The 13290-nt window shown below is 47.0% G+C and overlaps 1 protein-coding gene across 2 annotated transcripts in view; it reads left to right on the top strand.

The window, feature by feature from the left end:
* The window catches only part of CYP7B1 (cytochrome P450 family 7 subfamily B member 1), a 1473462-nt gene that overhangs the window by 856482 nt on the left and 603690 nt on the right, over positions 1-13290 (top strand). The window lies entirely within an intron of this gene.

Here is a 13290-nt window from a genome sequence, read left to right as displayed (position 1 = left end):
GTGTCCTATCTGCAAGCCATAAAATGACATCACTCTGACACAACTTAGCTTCGCCAATCAAGTGAGGAATGGAAATTTGACCAATGACAAGTGAGAGGGGCAAGTTTAGTTATGACCAACATACCCACCCACTCTCAAAACACATAAAAGCAGACAGACAGGACAGATAGGGACCTTCAATTCCATTTGCTGCAACGCGCTCTGCCGGACCATACAACATCCAGAGATCCAGATTTCAAATTCATCAACCTCCAGAAAGCCAAACTAGAGACTTCAATCTATCCAGAACTAAGAGACCAGACCAGAGAGCGAGCAGTTCCAGAGACCAGACGCTGTGCCCAGAGAGAGACCAGAGCCCAGTCTAAAACCCTGACCAGATCCGTGATGAGGCCCATTTAATTCAAGAATATAGTGTGAGTACCCAGCAGAACTGTGTAGAACCAATCTCTTCGTTTAAATTCATCTAATTCAATCTATTTAACCTAAGTAGAACTGCCTGATAGCTCCAAATCTGTCACCTGTCATTCTAGCTGCAAAATCTGTCACTTGTCATTTTGAGCTTTTAAAATTTCAAATCTGAAAAACGACCTTCACAAAATCGCTCATATCTCCGCGACCGTTTGTCTTAGAGACTTGCAGTAACTTTCATTTGGAAGCTGAGATCCTAGGCTTTCCTAGGACTCCAAAACGATAGAGATAGTCCTTGTGGTTCCTCTGTAATAGCGCTCGGCGCATCCGCGAATTTTGCCGCGATTTGCAAATTTCTTCACGTGTAAAAAGACAGCAGTTTTGCTTTTCCTTGCCAAAAACTTCGTTTACCTGCTAGTTACTATTAAAGCATTGTTAAGGTGATCCTGAATTCATAGAGAGTAGCTATCACTCACCCTGAACCTCTGAAAGGGAATTAAAAGCATTTTAGCATATTTTTCAATTCATTGCCAGCACATATAAAGCATTTTGCCTGTGTTTTCAAAACTCCTATCTGTTTTCTGTAGTGTAAGCTTGCTGGGGTGAACTGAATTACAGTTGATTGCATTTCTGAGAACTGTGTGCTTCCTTCCATTTCCTTGCATTGCATCAAGGGGGGGAGGGGATTGCCAGAGAAAAGTGATTACATTGTTTTGTTGAAATCATAGTGAGTATTTTCTATACTGCATTTCATTCATTCAACATTCCATCCATTTGAACTCTATAAAGCATTCTCTATCACATTATTCTTCTTTTGTTCCTATTTACCAGTGTGCTATCTCATCCATTTCATGTCAACTCATTAGTGATTATAAAGAAGTGTGCTAGTGCCAGATTCTCCGTTGTTAATCATTATCATATCCGATTAAGTGTGATATTCAATTATTAATTTATTATAAAGTGTGATATATATATATTTTAAATTATCAAATAAACCTTTTAACTTGCAAAACAGAACTACTTCTTGGCTCAGTGGGGTCAGGAGGGTTCCAAGAGAGGGGTGTTATATAGGGGTAGTCATCCAGAACGCATGAACTGGACATAAAGATATATCAATAAGGGTTTTCATTCAGTATTATAGACTAGGCGTTGACTTAGCTGTAGTGTTGAATTGAATCCTCTTACAAATTGGGGGCTCGTGCCGGACGTCTGGGTTAGATTTACCACTTGTGCAGCTTAATACAGTGTGCTAACTGACGGGATACATACATCCGGTCGGATCACCACGCTGCATTACGCTGTGAAGCATTCCTCAAAAGGGACACTCCAAGAAAAGTTCTGTTCTGCAAAAATAAAATACTAACTTCTGTAAGTCAGGACAGAGACCAATCTCTAGAATGACGACCTTGGTAGATATGAAAATAGCCAGAGAGCACTTCTTACATAAACTATTTGTGAGAGGTGAATGGGTTGAGCAGGGCCAGGATGCCTGGTTGCAGGCCATCACGCGACAGGTCACTGAAACAGGGTCAGACTTATGGAGAGATCAGGGTCCATTACATGTGGCCCTGAGTGAACTATATATGGCTCCTAAAGCCAAAGAGGAACACAATAAGATTGCCAGGATAGCAGCATACCTGTACCTATATATGGGAGACATGCAGGATAGATGTGCTGAAAGCCAAAATCTGGCAAATAGGCAACAGATGGTGTTAGAGAAGGTCCAATCTGACCTGGTCTCTTCTGAGCAGAGGCTGCAGAGGAGCCAGGAGTCAGAAAATGACAGCAGACTGTACATCACTAAAATGAAGGAGGATATGGATGTGCTGCAAAAGGAAAAGTCAGAACAGGATACCAGATTTCTGGCCTTGCAGAAGGAACACCAAGAAGGTTTGGACTCCCTACTGCAAAGCCAGAAAAAGCTGGAGCAACAGCTAGACTTCAATAGGGCATGTGCTGAGCAGGTAGTCACCCTGCAAAGCCACCTAGATAGAGAGAAGGCAGAGAGCAATAAACTGATTTTGAAAGACCTGGATACCCAGACAGAGTTTGACCAGGAGCGCCAGAAAGCTGGTGCCCTTCAAAGGCAGAGGGATGACCTGGCGGCACAGATGCAGGCTCTTACTCAGGAAAGGGACACCTTAGGCCAGGAAGTCTGCCAGTTAAAAAGAAAAACGGAAGAAAATCACTTGGCCCTCCAGGGGCTGGGTGATCTCCAAAAAGAGCATGCAAACTTGTTAGAGCACACCAGAAGGGTGGAAGATGCTCTGGCAAGAAAGGAGCAGGCCAGTAGGGAGGGGAATCAGGAGGTAACCCTCCTGCAGCAAAGACTGGCCCAGTGCTCCAGGACCAATCAGGAAGCACAGAGGGAAAATGAGGCTCTCTGCCAGCACAATGAGAGGCTCCAGCAACAGGTAGCGATGCAGGAGAAACTGATAGAGTCGAGTAAGGCCTTAACAGAGGAACTGAAAGCACAAATGCAGGCTCTTGCATTGCAACAGGGAGCAGGGGCGGATAGAGATGAGGTCCGCTGGGAAAGAGAGATTCCTGACCATAACCGCAGGAGCCCTACCACCAGGGTCCTTCATCTCCCCCAGTCCCTGGACTCTACCACCCCCATGTCCCCTGGCGCACGTGAGCACAGGACCGCAGGGATGGCAGATTACTATCCAGCCAGAAGCATGGGGCTCATAGGCCAGTACCACCCAGGAATGGAGGGGTGGGCATCCGGGTATGGGCACCCAAGTACAGTACAGTTCAGTGGGGAACCCCAGGAGAGTAGGCCCATTAAGGGCATCCTGAAAACCTCTGCCCAATTAGGTCAGTGGAGGGGGTACCCATCAAATCCTGGCAGCAAGGAGGAATCTGAAGACTCCTCTGAACTGCGCAGGACACAGGAGACCAGGTCCCCACATTCTGCCAGCCATTCCCAGGCTCGCAGAATCCGGGAAAACCTGGAAGAACAGACGGGAACCTCTGGGAGCAGTGCCTCTGAGTCCGAGGACGAATGGACAAGGGTTACCCGAACCAAAAAGGCCAATAAGGCAAAAAGGGCCTTGCTGAAGGACCCCTTAAAGCAGATTAAGGCGATCAGGAGCGTCATCACGCCTTACCATAAGAACGCTAAGTATTCTGTTTGGGAGCACTTAGAGTTGTTTGAACAAATGATGGAGACTTTCCATTTGAAGGACAGCCAAAGCTGTATTCAATATGTAAAGTGGAACTTCTCCCCGGAATACTCCAGTTTCTTTGCGGGGCTGGAGGACCAAAATCATTTAAGATGGTCCACCTATAAGGCGACCATCTTGAAACATTTTTCTGTTCACAGAAATCCTCAAGAGGCTCGCAAGGCGGCCTACAATTTGCAATGTGGGGAGGATCAGGCCCCACAAGAATTTGTGCAGGAGTTAAAGCGTGCTTTTGCGCAAACCACCAGAAGGGTGCGCACAGATAGCAGGGAATTTATTAATACGTTTTTCCATGCCTTGCCCAAATATATCATGACCCAGCTCGTGAGGGATTTTCACGAGAAAAGATCTTTAGACTGGGTCATTGAACAGGCTACCCGGATCTATGAGGTGCAGAAACCGATAGATAGCAAAAGTAATGCCCAGAAAAACCCCAAAGCCAACAGCACCCCTGCTGCTGCCAAGGTGGCAGAGGTAAAGGTCACCCCCGTTTTGGATTTGGAGATGGGGGGGCCTAAAAACCTACCTGCACCTAATAATGCTAGTCCCAGGAGGTCCTCGGGTCAGTCACAGACAGGGAGCCAAGGAGGCAGCCCCACAAATGGGGTCCCTCGCTCTCCTGATTATGTAAGTCCCCGTTACAAGGGAAATCGACCCATCCTGGGTTATGTGTGGACTCCTCCAGCCCAAGGGGGGAGATCCAGCCAAGCACCTAACCCAGGGAACTTCCCTCCAAACTTCCCACAGGAGGGCAGAAATTTACCAAACCCTGGGCAGAACTTTTTCCCCAGATATCCACCCGACTTTCAGCCCCAAAACCATCCATCCTTCTTTCCCCAATTCCCTGAGCCCAGACCACTGAATCCGGGAGAGGGGAGGCCAAGGGTGGAGGGGTACCCAAATCTTCCCAACCAGGGGTACTACCAGAGGAGGGACAGCTACCCTTCCCGGGATCAGCCCAGGGGAGAAAACAGGGCCCCGTATCAGCCTGAGCGGGTTTCCCAGTTAGAGCGCCAGGTTCAAAACATGGCGCGGGATATGGGTCACATACTGAGGGCTCAGCAGAACCCTCAGATGGGCGTGCCGGCGCAGAACGCACCCAACTCTGGACCTGGTGCTCCAGAACAATGACGGGGGCAGCACCCCGATAACTCACCGGTTCCCAGGGAGGAGGCACAAAGGGAAGGGGGGTGTAAAGCCTTGGAGGAAGCTTCCTTCCTCACTTGTAAACAGCCCCTGGAAACCCAGGAACCGGAAACAAAATCTCTTGCCCCTGAAAGTCTTCCTCCTAAGGAGCAGAGGGGGGGTGGGAGAAACAAAAGACCCAAACAGACTCAGTTTGAGGAGGAGGTACAGATCTTCCAATTTGAGGGAGAGGGATCCTCAGAGGATCCTGAGAAAAGGATCTTCTCCTTCAGAGAGGGGGGAACTCCTCCCAAAGAAAAATGGGTCCCTAGGAATGAAAATCCAGACTGGGGAGATGTGGAGACTGAGCTACCGCCGCCCACCATCTCATCCCAGAACCAACAGCAAGAAAATCCCCGGGTTCAAACCCATACTGGGGACTGCCTCCAAAAAGGGGGGGGCGGCCCAGAACTGGAACCAGGGGAACCCACAATGGCTCTGATCTCCAGTTGCCAAATTTTTCTTTCAGATTCCCAAGACTCTCCACAGAATTCTGCCCAAATCTCTTCGCTAGCAATGTCCAAAACCAGAAAGTTAGCCCACCAGTTGTCCAAAAATGTACATTACCTGTGCCCCCTTGAGGAGAAGGAGGGAAGATATTATGCCCCGGTACAAGTACAGGGGCAGGGTACAATCTCGGCACTGGTGGACACTGGATCTCAAGCTACCCTTCTGTCCAGAAGGGCCTTTGACGAACTGAATGCAGGAAGGGGAGAGAATTACCAAATTCCTCTCACCTCTCTTCCGGGACAACTACAGAACTTTGACGGGAAGGAAATTCCCGTTGAGGGGACTGCAGACTTGGACATTAAAATTGGGCGACATAAGTTGAAACACCCGGTCATAGTTGTGACCCCGGAGGGCACCCCTTGTTTACTAGGGAATGACCACCTGAGAAGGTTGTCACCCCTAATAGATTGTGTAAACAAGGTCCTCTGGACCCAGACTAGCCGACCAATAAAATGAAAACAGAGTGTCAACCATGTTAGTTTAAACGGCACATGCCACATGGTTGAACAAAAATCTGACCAAGTAGAATTTCACTTCCAGAACAACCAGATTCCAGACGTGACAGTAATAGCAGTAGGACAACAGACTAGTGATGGGGGGTCCTCTCTATTTCTGAAAATCAACCTTCCTTCCAGTTTAAGGTGGTATTCCACGCTGGAAGGAAACACTCTGAAATTCTATACCAATCCACAATCTGAAACTCCCACTCCTATAGTCCAGAAAGATGTGAAATCAGCTCAGAGCCTGGCTGATATTCAGCAAATTGGAGAGCAGTTGTTCATCCCTGTTCAGTTAAATGATGGGAAGGACTCTGTTCTCGCTCGAGTGTGTGTGAACAACGGTAAGAGCTTCATCAGCGAAGCCATGTTTCGCCAACTCCCAAAAGATCCAGCCATTCCCACCTTCAAACTGATAGACAAATGGGAAATGGATCTGGAAGCACCTAATTCCAAACATCTCCTGCCAAGCAGGTGTATGCTCAAAATCTCCATTGGCAACAAGAGCATAGTCCACAATTGTTGGGTCGTGCGAGACGTCCCTGCCACCTTTTACTTAGGCAGTGACATTCTCAATCGCTTTGCCATTAGTTTGGACCTAATAAACTTCAAAGCTTGGTCCCGATTAGCGGATAATCCCATGGGCTTTGATGATCCAGAAAAAGCATTTAGGTCAGCTCAATTGCTACCTTATGCAGTTGAAATTCAGGTTAAAGAGGAAGTCACCATCCCAGAAAGGACCCGACAATTCTCCCTGGAAGTGAAAATTAAAAGGGGACAAGAGTTGAAAAACCCTGATGCTTACATACATCTAAATGCTTCTCTCCAACAGCAAGGGTTGGGGGTAAACCCAACACCATTAGTCAACATAGAACATGACACCATTCCAATAGAGGTGGATAACAGCGACTTAAAGAGTATTACTCTAGCCGCAGGCACCATTATTGGAATGGCGGTTGATGACCGACATTTCTCCATTGATCTTAGAAATGAACTGTTAGGACCAATCCCCAAGGACTGTTTTGACAGTGACAGTGAGGACAATACAACACCAGACAGGATTTTTACCCGGCATGGGGGGAACTTCCTGGTGTACACTTCCTGCCCTTATGGTAAGGAAGATGTGACTTCAGGAGGGATGAGGTGATTTTTCAGGTGCATGAGGGCTGCCTTTCCCACCTGAAGCCTCCGGTCCAAATCAGCACTCTGACCAGGGACTTCTCCACCCAGCTGGAGGAGGCCGCGGAGATAGCCAAACCAGAAGTCTTCCCGGGCTTCAGGCAGATGGTGGAAGAGAGAGTCAACCTAGCTGATGCCTGTGTGACTCTGGAATAAAAGCAAAAGTTGAAACAAGTTTTCTTGGATTTCCAAGATCTCTTTGCGGTAGACTCATATGACTGTGGTCGCACTGACATCCACACAACAACAATCCCCACGGACCCTGGCATGACTCCTGTGTTTGTGAAGCAATATCGCTTGCCTCTCGCATCAATGGAGTCCCTTACCGAAATAATTAAGAACCTTGAGTCCCGGGGAATAATCCGTCCCGTCCACAGCACCTTCAATAATCCGGTGCTGGGAATATTGAAGCCAAACGGCCAGTGGAGACTCTGCGCCGACCTTAGGGAGCTCAACAAACGGGTCCATACTTCCCGATGGCCTCTGCCCTACATTGACCAAGGGCTGGCCCAGATTCAGGGGTCACAGGTATTCACTGCAATAGACCTGACCAATGGATACTGGACCGTGCCTGTCAGCAGGGAGGACCAATACAAACTGGCTTTTACCTTTGGGGGCCAGCAGTACACATGGACCCGGACTCCCTTCGGATACCTCAACTCCGGCAATGAATTCAACATTTTCCTACATAAGGCCATGCCCGACCTGGGTGCGAGGGGTAACCTCGCTTATGTAGATGATGTCCTCATCAAAAGTTCATCTGTGGAGGAACACATAGCGGAGATCCGTTATGTTCTGACACAGTTGAGGGCCGCCGGAGCAAAACTTTCCTTTCAGAAAGCACAGTGGTGTAGAACCCGTGTTAATTTCTTGGGGCATGAGATTACTCCTCAGGGCCTCTGTCCCCAGGAAAAGAAAGTGGAAGCACTTCAGAAACTGAAAGACCCCACAACTCTGCGGGAACTAAGGAGCCTCCTTGGACTGACTAATTACAGCAGAAAGTTCATTGAGGGCTACGCAGAGATCACCAGACCCCTGATTCATCTCCTGAAGGGGGGGGTCAAGTGGGAATGGGGTCCAGAACAAGCCGAGGCGGTAAAACAACTCAAAAGAAGCCTCTCACAAGCGCCTTGCCTAGCTTACCCTGTCAGAAACAAGGAGTTCTTCCTGGAGACAGGGTTCTCTAATACGTGCTTGACGGCCGTATTATACCAAAAGCATGACAAGGTCAATAAAGTAATCTCCTATGCGAGCAAAACTTTATCCTCTGTGGAGGAAAAATTCAACGATTGTGAGAAGGCACTCCTGGCAACGGTGTGGGCATTGAAGAATTACCGCCCGTTTATCCAGGGGGAACACATCATAGTGGAGACTCCACACCAGCCTCTGCAATATCTCCAAAGTGACAGAATCCGGGCCGGAAATGTGAGTAATTCCCGAATTACTTCCTGGATTCTGTCAATGCAAGGCTTTCCTGTGGAGGTCCGATATGGCCAAAACAAGAAGAGTCCCCTCGCGCAAGGTCTGGCTGACTTGCATGATTGTGCCAGAGAAAACTGTCTCGAGGACGAAAGTCTAAAAATAAAGGACAACATGGAGGCATACCTTAATTCCCCCCACAAAGTCTTTGAAGAGGACAAGTGTGAGGGAATGCCCACTGCCTATGTGGATGGATGCTCTTACCATGTTGACAACGACGGGGAGAAAGAACTGGTGGCCGGCGTAGGGAATGCATGGGTGAATGAGTCCCCAGAACCCTCCGCTGGATACAAAATTGGTCCCCGAAGTAGTCAGGTGGCAGAATTGATGGCTGTGCATCAGGCCATCCTCACTGCTGTCCAGCATCAACTCCACGAACTGGTCATAATCACAGATTCGGATTATGTACGGAACGGGTTCGTGGAGCACCTGGTTAATTGGAAAACCAGAGGCATGTTATGTGCTAACAACAAACCCTTGAAACATGGGAAGTTGATCCAAAACATTGATGATCTGGTCACATCGAATGAGATGACCATCTATTGGAAAAAGATCAAGGGTCATTCCAAAGTAGAGGGACCAGACAAAACTGGAAATGACCTAGCTGATCAGCTGGCCAAAACCGGGGCCATCCAAGGGGATCTAATTGAGATTGAGTCCCTGTTGGGGGAAATCCAGGTCACTGCCATCACTAGGTCCCAGACAAATGCTCACAACGACCTTTCAATTGCACAATGGAGTAAGGAGACCCCTGATGCTGATTTGATTACTGCTCAGAAGGGGGATCCAATTATTGGTAAATTTTACCAGCACCTTGAGGACCCTGAGAACTTTCCCCTGACGGATACCGATTACATTGGGAAAGAGGACCTAAGAGTGTTGATGAAATGTCCAAAAATGTTCCGAATCCAAGACGGTTTGTTGGTAAGGAAATCCAAAGCTGGCCACGATCAGTGGGTGGTTCCTACCTCATTCCGAAGCCTGATGTTAAGTCACGCCCATGATGCGGCCACCGCCGGTCATAGGGGGTTTCACACAACATTGGAAATCTTAAGAGAGGTTGCATACTGGCCACACATGGGGCAGGACCTCGACCAATACTTGAAGGGGTGTCTTGTGTGTGCACAATTTCAGCCATCATCCCTTACGCACCGGGCGCCTTTACAAAAGAGGGGAATGACACTGCCATGGTCAGATTTACAAATCGACTTTGTAGGCCCTGTGATTCGCTCGGCTAGGGGGAATAAGTACATGTTGACTGTGACATGCTTGTTTACCAAGTGGGTGGAATGTCTCCCAGCCCCAAATTGCAAGGCAGAAACTGCAGCTGCCTTGATGATTAACCACATCTTTTCTCGTTTTGGTCTACCTCAAAGGATTGAGTAAGACAGAGGTAGCCACTTCACCAGTGAAGTAATGACAAAAATGTGGGAGATACTGGGGGTCAAGAGAAAGCTGCATATTGCTTATAGACCAGCTTCTTCTGGGGCAGTAGAGAGATATAACCGGACAATTGTGAGCATATTAAAGAAGTTTGTGGGAGATTCTGGGCCAAGTTGGGATATCCGATTACCTCTGGTCCTAATGGCTATCAGATCTACCCCTTCATCTGCAACCAAAATGTCACCATTTGAGTTGATGACTGGGCGCAAGATGGTGCTTCCTCAGCATTTGCTCTACAGGACCCAAGAGCAGACACTGATAAATGCCTCCACTACTCATGAGTATGTGGAGAATTTAAGGAAACACCTCCAACATGCTTTTGCTTATGCTCAGCGGAATCTAGAAAGATCAGCTGATAGCATGAAGACCCACTATGACCTGAAAACTTCCAGGAAGGAATATCAGGTGGGGGACCGGGTCTATCTATACAACTTCCAAAGGAACCAGGCCAAGCAGCGCAAATTTTTGCCTACATGGAAGGGACCATTCGAGATCATAGACAAAATCTCCCCTGTGGCCTACAAAATCCACATCCCCAAAGGTCCTTTGGCAGAGGGGGAAGACAAGTGGGTCCACATAAACCAGTTGAAATGTTGCCATCCCAGGCACACTCTGCAACAACTGGAGGAATCCTCTGGAATCCTAGCGGGTACTGTCTCAGACTAATTCAGTTCCAATCATAAAACATACCACATCTAGTCTCTAAAATATTGTGATTTGCATGAAACTGTCTCTTAGTTATACTGTTTTTTTTCAAAATAAGAATGTAATGTTTCGTTATGATGAAATGCATATGCTGCCCCACTATCTCAACAGTGGTGGAAAAACGTCTATGAGTAGGTATTGCCGCTCTTCCTTTGTCGTCCTAGGAGAAAGAAAACCTGAAGACGGGCCAAGGAGGACGATCCGGAGACCAGGAACGAAGTTCCAATGGGCCCAGTGGACCGCCCAATACTCCCATCAGGACTGGCGAGGAGAACCGATCGATCCGACCGGATGGAGAAGAAGATGCTGAACTGTGCCATCTACAGAGTAGGAAGAAGATTATTCGGACAGACCGGTGCGTGGATCAAAACCCTTGGGCACGCGACTCCCCATCGACTCAAATTCAAAGTGCAGTCGCGTGGGGGGGCTTGTTGGGTGTCTTGACCCACGTGCAAGTAATCATGCTGCAACATTTGGTGCTGTGGGCTTAGAAAATTCAAGATGGCGGAAAACCCACATGTGCGCCGAAATCCAGGAAAGCTGCGCAGTTTGTGCGCCCACCAAAATGGTTGCCTCACTTGCCACCCACCAGTGCGAGAATGAAAGGCCGGGTTGCCATGAGGGAAATGGGTTGCCAAAGGAAAAACAGTAGCGCCGGTTAGCTTCAAAGCGCTTTAAAACCACCATTGGACTACCCGCACAGTAGTCTGAAACCATTGGGAATGGCAATGCTGATTGCCAAATGCAACTTAGAATTGTGGGGAATTCATTTGTTAAATCCCAAAAATGGGTGCAGTACCAGTACTCACCACTATCCAAAAGCCGGCGTTTTAAAACCACCCTGTGTTTCTCTAAAGGCAGGCTCAAAATGCCTATTTTCAAACATTACAATATGTGCAAAATATTCACTGAACACCAGCAGACATTTGGCAGAATGGAGTTTTGTGTGCCTACAAAATCTGGGAAATGAAGAGCCCAGAACAATGCTTATAACAAAACTGGCTGAGCTATGGAGTCAGCAGTTTAAGTTGCACTGGATTTAAAGACACTAAAATCGAAAATGTTTAGATTAAATGAGTGACCTATGTTTGGTGTCACATGCCTTTGTAACTGTTGAAATGTCATAGTTTTGCACTTAGAATCAGCATTCTAGCTGCATGTGTAAAATTGCAAGTTAATTTAAAAAGCAACAAAAAACATGACAGTTAGCTGAAAGTCTGGCTTAAGGAACTTGATTTTGCTTGACAATTACCCCCATCAGGAGTGAAACTTGAGTCACAGCTATGTTCCCAGGACTATCTGCCTTTTTGCTGGCCACACTAAGAATATACCATCTATCTGATAATTGAATTACCTGTGCTCTGCAGGAGAGTGAACAATGCAACTCCCTTCACCCAGGCAGAGGGTTTATTGAGAGGATCATAAATGGCTTCCTCTTGAACAATGAGCCTTTCAGGACCCAAGCAAATCTTATATTGCAGGGGTCGTAAAAGTGGCTTACTCTTGGCAGAAACTGGGAGGGGGAGAAACTGGAGACAGAAGCTGGCTTGGCAGAACTGGATAAACCAGTATTTCTACCTTGTGCTGAGAGGAAACCACACCCCTTTGGAGCCAGAACATAACTTTAAAAAGATGGATCATTCATAGAGCGGACATGTGAAAATTTTATAAATGATACCATAATTCTTGTGATTTTTCTGCCCACAGTTTAAGAGGTTTTTAGAACCGGTGGTATGTTCAGGGGGGTGTCAGCGGAAAAGTGGATATTACTCTAAATGTATGCATGTTAAAAATCTGAAACTTCATCAGTTAATGTCCATACTCCCTGCGCACATGTATGTAAAGTTGGGTCAATGTCAGAAATTGAAAAATCAGTTAAAAAGTCAATTTTGTGCCATTTCTGAATGCAAGCTCTTAGAAACAACAGATTTGGACAGAGACATGGCTAAATTCAGCCACACCATGTATATGTAATTTCAAGCAACTGTGTAACTGTGAAATATGTCTTTTGTTATCAAATATAGAATGTGTGCAATCTGACAGAGGAGTGTCCTATCTGCAAGCCATAAAATGACATCACTCTGACACAACTTAGCTTCGCCAATCAAGTGAGGAATGGAAATTTGACCAATGACAAGTGAGAGGGGCAAGTTTAGTTATGACCAACATACCCACCCACTCTCAAAACACATAAAAGCAGACAGACAGGACAGATAGGGACCTTCAATTCCATTTGCTGCAACGCGCTCTGCCGGACCATACAACATCCAGAGATCCAGATTTCAAATTCATCAACCTCCAGAAAGCCAAACTAGAGACTTCAATCTATCCAGAACTAAGAGACCAGACCAGAGAGCGAGCAGTTCCAGAGACCAGACGCTGTGCCCAGAGAGAGACCAGAGCCCAGTCTAAAACCCTGACCAGATCCGTGATGAGGCCCATTTAATTCAAGAATATAGTGTGAGTACCCAGCAGAACTGTGTAGAACCAATCTGTTTGTTTAAATTCATCTAATTCAATCTATTTAACCTAAGTAGAACTGCCTGATAGCTCCAAATCTGTCACCTGTCATTCTAGCTGCAAAATCTGTCACTTGTCATTTTGAGCTTTTAAAATTTCAAATCTGAAAAACGACCTTCACAAAATCGCTCATATCTCCGCAACCGTTTGTCTTAGAGACTTGCAGTAACTTTCAT

The sequence above is a fragment of the Ambystoma mexicanum genome, chromosome 5q, assembly GCF_040938575.1.
Source record: "Ambystoma mexicanum isolate Mex_15411 chromosome 5q, UKY_AmexF1_1, whole genome shotgun sequence".
Lineage (NCBI taxonomy): Eukaryota > Metazoa > Chordata > Amphibia > Caudata > Ambystomatidae > Ambystoma > Ambystoma mexicanum.
Note: the sequence above shows the minus strand (reverse complement) of the source record. Positions and strands in the feature narration are given on the sequence as shown.